Source organism: Nomascus leucogenys, chromosome X (genome assembly GCF_006542625.1).
Source record: "Nomascus leucogenys isolate Asia chromosome X, Asia_NLE_v1, whole genome shotgun sequence".
In the NCBI taxonomy this organism is placed as follows: domain Eukaryota; kingdom Metazoa; phylum Chordata; class Mammalia; order Primates; family Hylobatidae; genus Nomascus; species Nomascus leucogenys.
The window spans coordinates 58,459,917-58,469,168 of record NC_044406.1 but is presented as its reverse complement, the minus strand read 5'-3'; positions in this window follow the sequence as shown (position 1 = coordinate 58,469,168).

Below are 9,252 nucleotides of genomic sequence, written 5' to 3'. Positions count from 1 at the left end.
AACCAACAAAAACAAGAAAGAAGAGCATTACATAATGATATAAGGGTTAATTCGACAAGAAGACCTAACTTTCTTAAATATGCATGCATCCAACATAGGAGAACTCAGATTCAGAATGGAAGTTCTCAGATACCTAGGAATAAACTTAAATGTCCAAAAATGATAGTGGGAGACTTCAACACCCCACTGACAGTATTAGATAATTGAGGCAGGAAACAAGCAAATATATTTGGGACCTGAAAGTGACATTTGACCAAATGCAACCAATAGACATCTACAGGATGAAGAGCAGGATAGAGAAATAGAAAACTCCACCAATTTTTCCCCCACAAAGACACCAAGTTAACAACTATCTATGCAGAAAAAAAGAAAGAAAAAGAAAGAAAAGAACCTTCATAAGAACAAAAAATCAGGTGAGCACTCATAGTACCTGGTTTTAACGTTATATTGCTGAAAGAGGCACTGAAGAGATAGAAAAAAAGAAAACAGTGCTCAATTGTGGACACCACACCTTCCTCACCCCCAGAAGTGGTGACCTGTTGGGGAAGCATCTCTGGGCAGTGGGGAAGAAGAACCTGGAAATTGTGAGGCACTGAACTCAGTGGTGCTCTGTTAGAGCAGAAAGAAAAGCCAGACCAAACTCAGCTGATGCCTGCCCACAGAGAGAGCATTTAAATCAGTCCCAGCAAAAGGAGAATCACCAATCCAAGCTATCTGAACACAAGTGCCTGCAATACTGACCACTGAGGGCCAAAGTGTGCTTGGTCACTAAGTAAACTTGAAAGGTACTCTAGGCTGTAAGAACTACTGCATGTATTAGGCAAGTCCTAGGACTAAAATTGGCCCAGACACAGTGGAATGGGGACAACACATGACATACTGAGACACCGGGCAGACAAGGGAGTACTGGCATTACCCCTCCTCTAACTCCAGCTTTACAGCTCAGGGCTCCAAAAGAGACCCCTTTTTCCACTCCAAAATTGACCACCTCCTTATGCCTGAAGAGAGAAGAGGGAAGAGTGGGGAGAACTTCGTCTTGCATCTAGCAAGACACAGCCACAGGGCGCTGGTGAGAGTAATGAGGACCCCATACCAGGCCCTAGCTCCCAGATGACATTGCTAGTCACACTGTGGGCAATAAATAAACCTGCTGCCTTGAAGGGAATGCCCCTATCCTAGAAGCATTCATCACCTGCTAACTGAAGAGCCTTTGGACCCTGAATAACCATCAGCAATAACCAGGTACTAAAACATTGGTCTTGGTGAGACTTTGTGTCTTGCTGGCCTCAGGTACCAACGCTGTCACGGGGGGTAGAACACCAAGTGAAAACTTACATTCCCCCATTCCAGAACTTGACATTTAGATGACATTTCTGGACCTATCCTGGGCTAGAGGGCTACTCACTACCCTGAAGTATGAGTCCCAGACAAGGCAGCAGTCACCCAAGTTGACTTAAGAAACCTTGGGCATTAAGGGAACATCAGTGGTAGTCTGGAAGTAGTCCTCATTGACTGGGGTGGTAGTGGCTACTTGGTGAGGCTCTTCTGATTTTGCAAAGTAGAGGAAAGAGTGGGAAGAACTGCCTTTTGTGGTTCAAGTGCCAGCTTAGCCACAGTACAATAGGATACCAGATAGAATTCTAAGGTTTTTGACTCTAGTCACTGACTCCCTGATTGCACTTCTGGAACCACCTAGGGCCTGGTGGACCCTGTCACCCCGAAAGGAAAAACATAATCCTGGCTGGCATTGCCTTTTGCTGATTGTAGAGCCCTAGCAACTTAAGTGAACATAGGCAGTAGCCAGGGAGTGGTTAGAGCAGGCCTAGGTAAAGACCCAGCACCGTACTGGCTTCATTTCTGACCCAGCACACTCATAGTGGTGATCACCAAAGGAATGCTTGTGTCACTCTACCCCTACCTTTAGGTGGCTCATCACAGAAAAAAAGACTTCATTTGTTCAGGAAAAAGTAAGAGAACAAGAGTCTCTCCCTAATAATCCAGAGAATTCTCACAGAATTTGTCCAAGACCATCAAAAGAGTATCTCTATGGGTCTGCAAGAAACACAGTGTTACTGGTCTTGGGGTGCCCCCTAAAGCAGACACAGTTTAGATCACAAAACAGAAATCATTTTAAATATCAAAAAAGCCTTCCCAAGGAAGACAGCCACAAATAAGCCCAGACAATAAAGCCTGCAAAAAGTACCTAAATCTTCAATACTCAGGCACTGAAAAACATCTAGAAACATCAACACCATTCAGGAAAACATGACCTCACCAAATAAACTAAATAAGGAACAAAAAAATCTAATCCTGGGGAAACAGAGATATGAGACCATTCGGAAAGAGAATTCAAAATAGCTGTTTTGAGGAAACCCAAAGAAATTCAAGGTAACAGAGAGAAGGGATTCAGAATTACATCTGTTACATTGAAAAATATTGAAATAATCAAAAAGAGTCAAGCAGAATTTCTGGAGCTGAATGGTGCAATTAACATACTGAAGAATATATGAGAGTTATTTAATAGCAGATTGAATCAGGCAGAAGAAAGAATTAGTGAGCTAAAAAAACAGGTTATTTGAAAACACACAGTCAGAGATAAAAGAAAAAAGAATAGAAAAACAATAAAGCACAAACAAGATATAGAAAATCACCTCAAAAAGGCAAATTTAAAGCTTATTCACCTTAAAAAGTAGGTAGAGAAAGACATAGGGGTAGAAAGTTAATTCAAATATATAGTAAAAGAGAAATACATAAGCCTAGAGAAAGATATCAATGTCCAAGTCCAAGGAGGTTTTAGAACACCAAGCAGATATAACCCAAACAAGACTACCTCAAGGCATTTAAAAATCAAACTCGCAAATATCTAGTATAAAGAAAGGATCCTGAAAGCAACAAGAGAAAAGAAACAAATAACATACAATGGAGCTCCAATAAGGTTGGCAACAGCCTTTTCAGTGGAAACCTTACAGACTAGGAGAGTAGAATGACATATTTAAAGTGCTGAAGGAGGCTGGGTGTGGTGACTCAGGCCTGTAATTCCAGCACTTTGGGAGGCTGAGGCAGGGAGACCACCTGAGGTCAGGAGTTCAAGACCAGCCTGGTCAACATGGCAAAACCCCGTCTCCACTGAAAAAAAAGAAAAAAAAATTAACTAGACATGGTGGCAGGCACCTGTAATCCCAGCTACTAGGGAGGCTGAGACATGAGAATCACTTAAACCCAGGAAGCAGAGGTTGCAGTGAGCTGAGATCACACCACTGCACCCCAGCCTGGGTGACAGAGCAAGACTCCATCTCATTAAATAAATAAAGAGCTGAAGAAAAAAAAAAAAACTACCCTAGAATAGTATATCTGGAGAAAATATTCCTCAAACATGAAGGGGAAATAAAGACCATCACAGACAAACAAAAGCTGAAGATTTTATCAATACCAGATCCATCCTACAAAACATGCTAAAGGGGGTACGTCAATCAAAAAGAAAAGGACGTTAATGAGCAAAAAATAATGACCCCAAAGATGAAACCTTACTGGTAATAGTACGTACAGAGAAAAACACAGAATATTGTAACTCTGTTACTGTAGTGTGTAAACTACTCTTACCCTAACTAAAAAAGATTGATGAAAAAATAAAAAATAATAACTACAACAACTTTTCAAGTCATAGTACAATAAGATATAAATAGAGTTAGGAACAGGCCCCCAAAAATCTGGCCATAAACCGGCCCCCAAACTGGCCACAAACAAATCTCTGCAGCACTGTGACATGTTCATGATGGCCATGACGCCCACACTGGAAGGTTGTGGGTTTACCAGAATGAGGGCAAGGAACACCTGGCCCACCTGGGGCAGAAAACTGCTTAAGGGCGTTCTTAAACCACAAACAATAGCATGAGTGATCTGTGCCTTAAAGACATGCTCCAGGCTGGGCGCGGTGGCTCACGCTTGTAATCCCAGCACTTTGGGAGGCCAAGGCGGGCGGATCACCAGGTCAGGAGATCGAGACCACGGTGAAACCCCGTCTCTACTAAAAATACAAAAAAAAAATTAGCCGGGCGTGGTGGCGGGCGCCTGTAGTCCCAGCTACTTGGAGAGGCTGAGGCAGGAGAATGGCGTGAACCCGGGAGGCGGAGCTTGCAGTGAGCCAAGATCGCGCCACTGCACTCTAGCTGGGTGACAGAGCGAGACTCCATCTCAAAAAAAAAAAAAAAAAAAAAAAAAAAAAAAAAGACATGCTCCTGCTGCAGATAACTAGCCAAATCCATCCCTTTATTTCCGCCCATCCCTTTGTTTCCTATAAGGAATACTTTTAGTTAATCTATAATCTATAGAAACAATGCTTATCCCTGGCTTGCTGTTAATAAATATGTGGGTAAATCTCCCTTTGAGGCTCTCAGCTCTGAAGGCTGTGAGGCTCCTGATTTCCCACTGCACACCACTATATTTTTGTGTGTGTGTCTTTAATTCCTCTAGCGCCACTGGGTTAGGGTCTCCGCAGCCGAGCTGGTCTCGGCAAATAGATACAACAAAATGTTAAAAAGTGGGGGAACAAAATTAAGGCTGATTATTTTACTAGATATCTTTTTGCTTGTTTGTTTATGCAAATAGTTTTAAGTTGTTATAAGGTTAAAACACAGTTATAAGAGAGTATTTGCAAGTTTCATGGTAGCCTCAAACCAAAAAACATACAATGGACACACAAAAAATAAAAAGCAAGAAACTAAATCATATCACTAGGAAAAAAATGACCTTTACTAGAGGAAAACTGAAAGAAAAGAAAGAAGAGTAGCCCACAAAGCAACCAGACAACAATAAGGTGACAGGAGTAAGTCATTACTTATCAATAATAACATTGAATGTCAATGGATTAAACCCTTCAATTAAAAGACACAGACTGGCTCAATGGATGAAAAAAAGACCCATTAATCTATAGCCACCAAGAAACACACTTCATCTATAAAGACATAAAGAGACCGAAAATAAAGGAATAAAAAAGATATTCCATGCCAATAGAAACCAAAATATCACAAAAGTTACAATACTTGGATCAGAAAAAATAGATTTCAAGACACAAAGTATAAGAACAGACAACGAAGGCCACTATGTAATGATTAAGGGGTGCATTCAGCAAGAGGATATAACAATTTTAAATATATATGCATCCAACACTGGAGCACCCAGACATATGAAGAAAATATTATTACACCTAAAAAGAGAGATAGGCCCCAATACAATAATACCTGGAGATTTTAACACTCCACTTTTAACTTTGGACAGATATTCCAGGCAGAATATCAACAAAAAATGTCAGAATTAATTTTCACTATAGATAAAATTGATATAATAAATATTTAAAGCATTTTATCTAACAGCTGAAGAATACACATTTTTTTTCTTCAGCAAATAGAGTATTCTCAAGGATAGACAATATGTTAGGTCACAAAATACTTCATAAAACATTTAAAAAATTGAAATTATGTCAAGCATCTTCTCTGACCACAATGGAATAAAAGTAGAAAATAATAAAAAGCAGAATTGTGGAAACTCTACAAATTCGTGGAAATTAAACAATATGATCCTCAATGACCAGCAGGTAAATAAAGAAATTTAGAAATAAATAAAAAAATTCCTTGAAATAAATGATAGTAAAAACACAACATACCAAAACCTATAAAAACTAGCAAAATCGGTACAAAGAGGGAGTTTATAAACATAAGAAAATACATCAAAAAGGAAAAAACTTCAAATAATAAAACTTAACAATGAATATTAAAGAACTAGAAAAGTGGGGCAAACCAAGCCCAAAATAGGTAAAAACAATATAATAAAAAGAAACAGAGAAGAAATAAATGAAACTGAAATTTAAAAACATATAAAAGATCTTGGCAATGTGGGCTCTTTTTTGGTTCCATATGAACTTTAAAGTAGTTTTTCCAATTCTGTGAAGAAAGTCATTGGTAGCTTCATGGGGATGGCATTGAATCTATAAATTACCTTGGGTAGTATGGCCATTTTCATGATATTGATTCATCCTACCTGTCAGCATGGAATGTTCTTCCATTTGTTTGTATCCTCTTTTATTTCATTGAGCAATGGTTTGTAGTTCTCCTTGAAGAGGTCCTTCACATCACTTGTAAGTTGGATTCCTAGGTATTTTATTCTCTTTGAAGCAATTGTGAATGGGAGTTCACTCATGATTTGGCTCTCTGTTTGTCTGTGACTGGTGTACAAGAATGCTTGTGATTTTTGTACATTGATTTTGTATCCTGAGATTTTGCTGAAGTTGCTAATCAGCTTAAGGAGATTTTGGGCTGAGATGATGGGGCTTTCTAGACAGATAATCATGTCATCTGCAAACAGGGACAATTTGACTTCCTCTTTTCCCAATTGAATGCCCTTTATTTCCTTCTCCTGCCTGATTGCCCTGGCCAGAACTTCCAACACTAGGTTGAATAGGAGTGGTGAGAGAGGGCATCCCTGTCTTGTGCCAGTTTTCAAAGGGAATGCTTCCAGTTTTTGTCCATTCAGTATGATATTGGCTGTGGGTTTGTCATAGATAGCTCTTACTATTTTGAGATACATCCCATCAATACCTAATTTATTGAGTTTTTAGCATGAAGTGTTGTTGAATTTTGTCAAAGGCCTTTTCTGCATCTATTGAGATAATCATATAATTTTTGTCTTTGATTCTGTTTATATGCTGGATTACATTTATTGATTTGCATATGTTGAACCAGCCTTGCATCCCAGGGATGAAGCCCACTTGATCATGGTGGATAAGCTTTTTGATGTGCTGCTGGATTTGGTTTGCCCATATTTTACTGAGGATTTTTGCATCAATGTTCATCAGGGATATTGGTCTAAAATTCTCTTTTTTGGTTGTGTCTCTGCCAGGCTTTGGTATCAGGATGATGCTGGCCTCATAAAGTGAGTTAAGGAGGATTCCCTGTTTTTCTATCAATTGGAATAGTTTCAGAAGGAATGGTACCAGCTCCTCCTTGTACCTTTGGTAGAATTCGGCTATGAATCCATCTGGTCCTCGCCTTTTTTTGGTTGGTAAGCTATTAATGATTGCCTCAATTTCAGAACCTGTTATTGGTCTATTCAGAGATTCAGCTTCTTCCTGGTTTAGTCTTGGGAGGGTGTACGTGTCAAGGAATTTATCCATTTCTTCTAGATTTTCTAGTTTATTTGCATAGAGGTGTTTATAGTATTATCTGATGGCAGTTTGTATTTCTGTGGGATTGGTGGTGATATCCCGTTTATCATTTTTTATTGCATCTATTTGATTCTTCTCTCTTTTCTTCTTTATTAGTCTAGCTAGCGGTCTATGAATCTTGTTGATCTTTTCAAAAAACCAGCTCCTGGGTTCGTTGATTTTTTGAAGGGTTCTTTGTGTCTCCATTTCCTTCATTTCAGCTCTGATCTTAGTTATTTCTTGCCTTCACGCTACCTGACTTCAAACTATACTACAAGCCTACAGTAACCAAAACAGCATGGTACTGGTACCAAAACAGCATGGTACTGGTACCAAAACAGAGATATAGACCAGTGGAACAAACAGAGCCCTCAAAAATAATGCTGCATATCTCCAACCATCTGATCTTTGGAAAAACTGACAAAAACAAGCAATGGGGAAATGATTCCCTATTTAATAAATGGTGCTGGGAAAACTGGCTAGCCATATGTAGAAAGCTGAAACTGGATCCCTTCCTTACACCTTATACAAAAATTAATTCAAGATGGATTAAAGACTTAAATGTTAGACCTAAAACCATAAAAACCCTAGAAGAAAACCTAGGCAATACCATTCAGGACATAGGCATGGGCAAGGACTTCACGTCTAAAACACCAAAAGCAATGGCAACAAAAGCCAAAACTGACAAATGGGATGTAATTAAACTCAAGAGCTTCTGCACAGCAAAAGAAACTACCATCAGAGTGAACAGGCAACCTACAGAGTGGGAGAAAATTTTTGCAACCTACTCATCTGACAAAGGGTTAATATCTAGAACCTACGATGAACTCAAACAAATTTACAAGAAACAACCCCATCAGCAAGTGAGCAAAGGATATGAACAGACACTTCTCAAAAGAAGACATTTATGTAACCAAAAGACACATGAAAAAATGTTCATCATCACTGGTCATCAAAGAAATGCAAATCAAAATCACAATGAGATACCATCTCACACCAGTTAGAATGGCGAACTGTAAAAAGTCAGGAAACAACAGGTGCTGGAGAGGATGTGTACAAATAGGAACAGTTTTACACTGTTGTTGGGACTGTAAACTAGTTCAACCATTGTGGAAGTCGGTGTGGCGATTTTTCAGGGACCTAGATCTTGAAATACCATTTGACCCAGCCATCCCATTACTGGGTATATACCCAAAGGATTATAAATCATGCTACTATAAAGACACATGCACATGTATGTTTATTGCAGCACTATTCACAATGGCAAAGACTTGGAACCAACCCAAATGTCCAACAATCATAGACTGGATTAAGAAAATGTGGCACATATACACCATGGAATACTATGCAGCCATAAAAAAGGATGAGTTCATGTCCTTTGCAGGGACATGGATGAAGCTGGAAACCATCATTCTCAGCAAACTATTGCATGGACAACAACCAAACGCCGCATGTTCTCACTCGTATGTGGGAATTGAACAATGAGAACACGTGGACACAGGAAGGGGTACATCATACACTGGGGCCTGTTGTGGGTTGGGGGGACGGGGGAGGGATAGCATTATGAAATATACCTAATATTAAATGATGAGTTAACGGGTGCAGCACACCGACATGGCACATGTATACATATGTAACTAACCTGCACGTTGTGTACATGTACCCTAAAACTTAAAGTATAATAAAAAAAAATAGATTGAACAAAAAGTTGATTGTTTGAAAAGTTAAACAAAATTGACAAACTTTAGCCCAACTACCTGATAAAAATTCAAATAAATAAAATTAAAAAGTGTTATTACAACTGATACTGCAGAAATTCAAAGCATCATTAGCAGCTACTATAAGCAACTATATGTCAGTAAATTGGAAAACCTAGAAAAAATTGACATATTCTAAGATACATAAAACCTTTCAAGATTGGACAAGAAAGAAATAAAAAATGTGAACAGTCCAATAACAAGTAACAAGATTGAAGGCATAATAAAGTATCTCCCAGTAAAATAAAAAAAAAAAGTCTGAAAATTGCTGGATTTACTGCTGAATTCTATCAAATATTT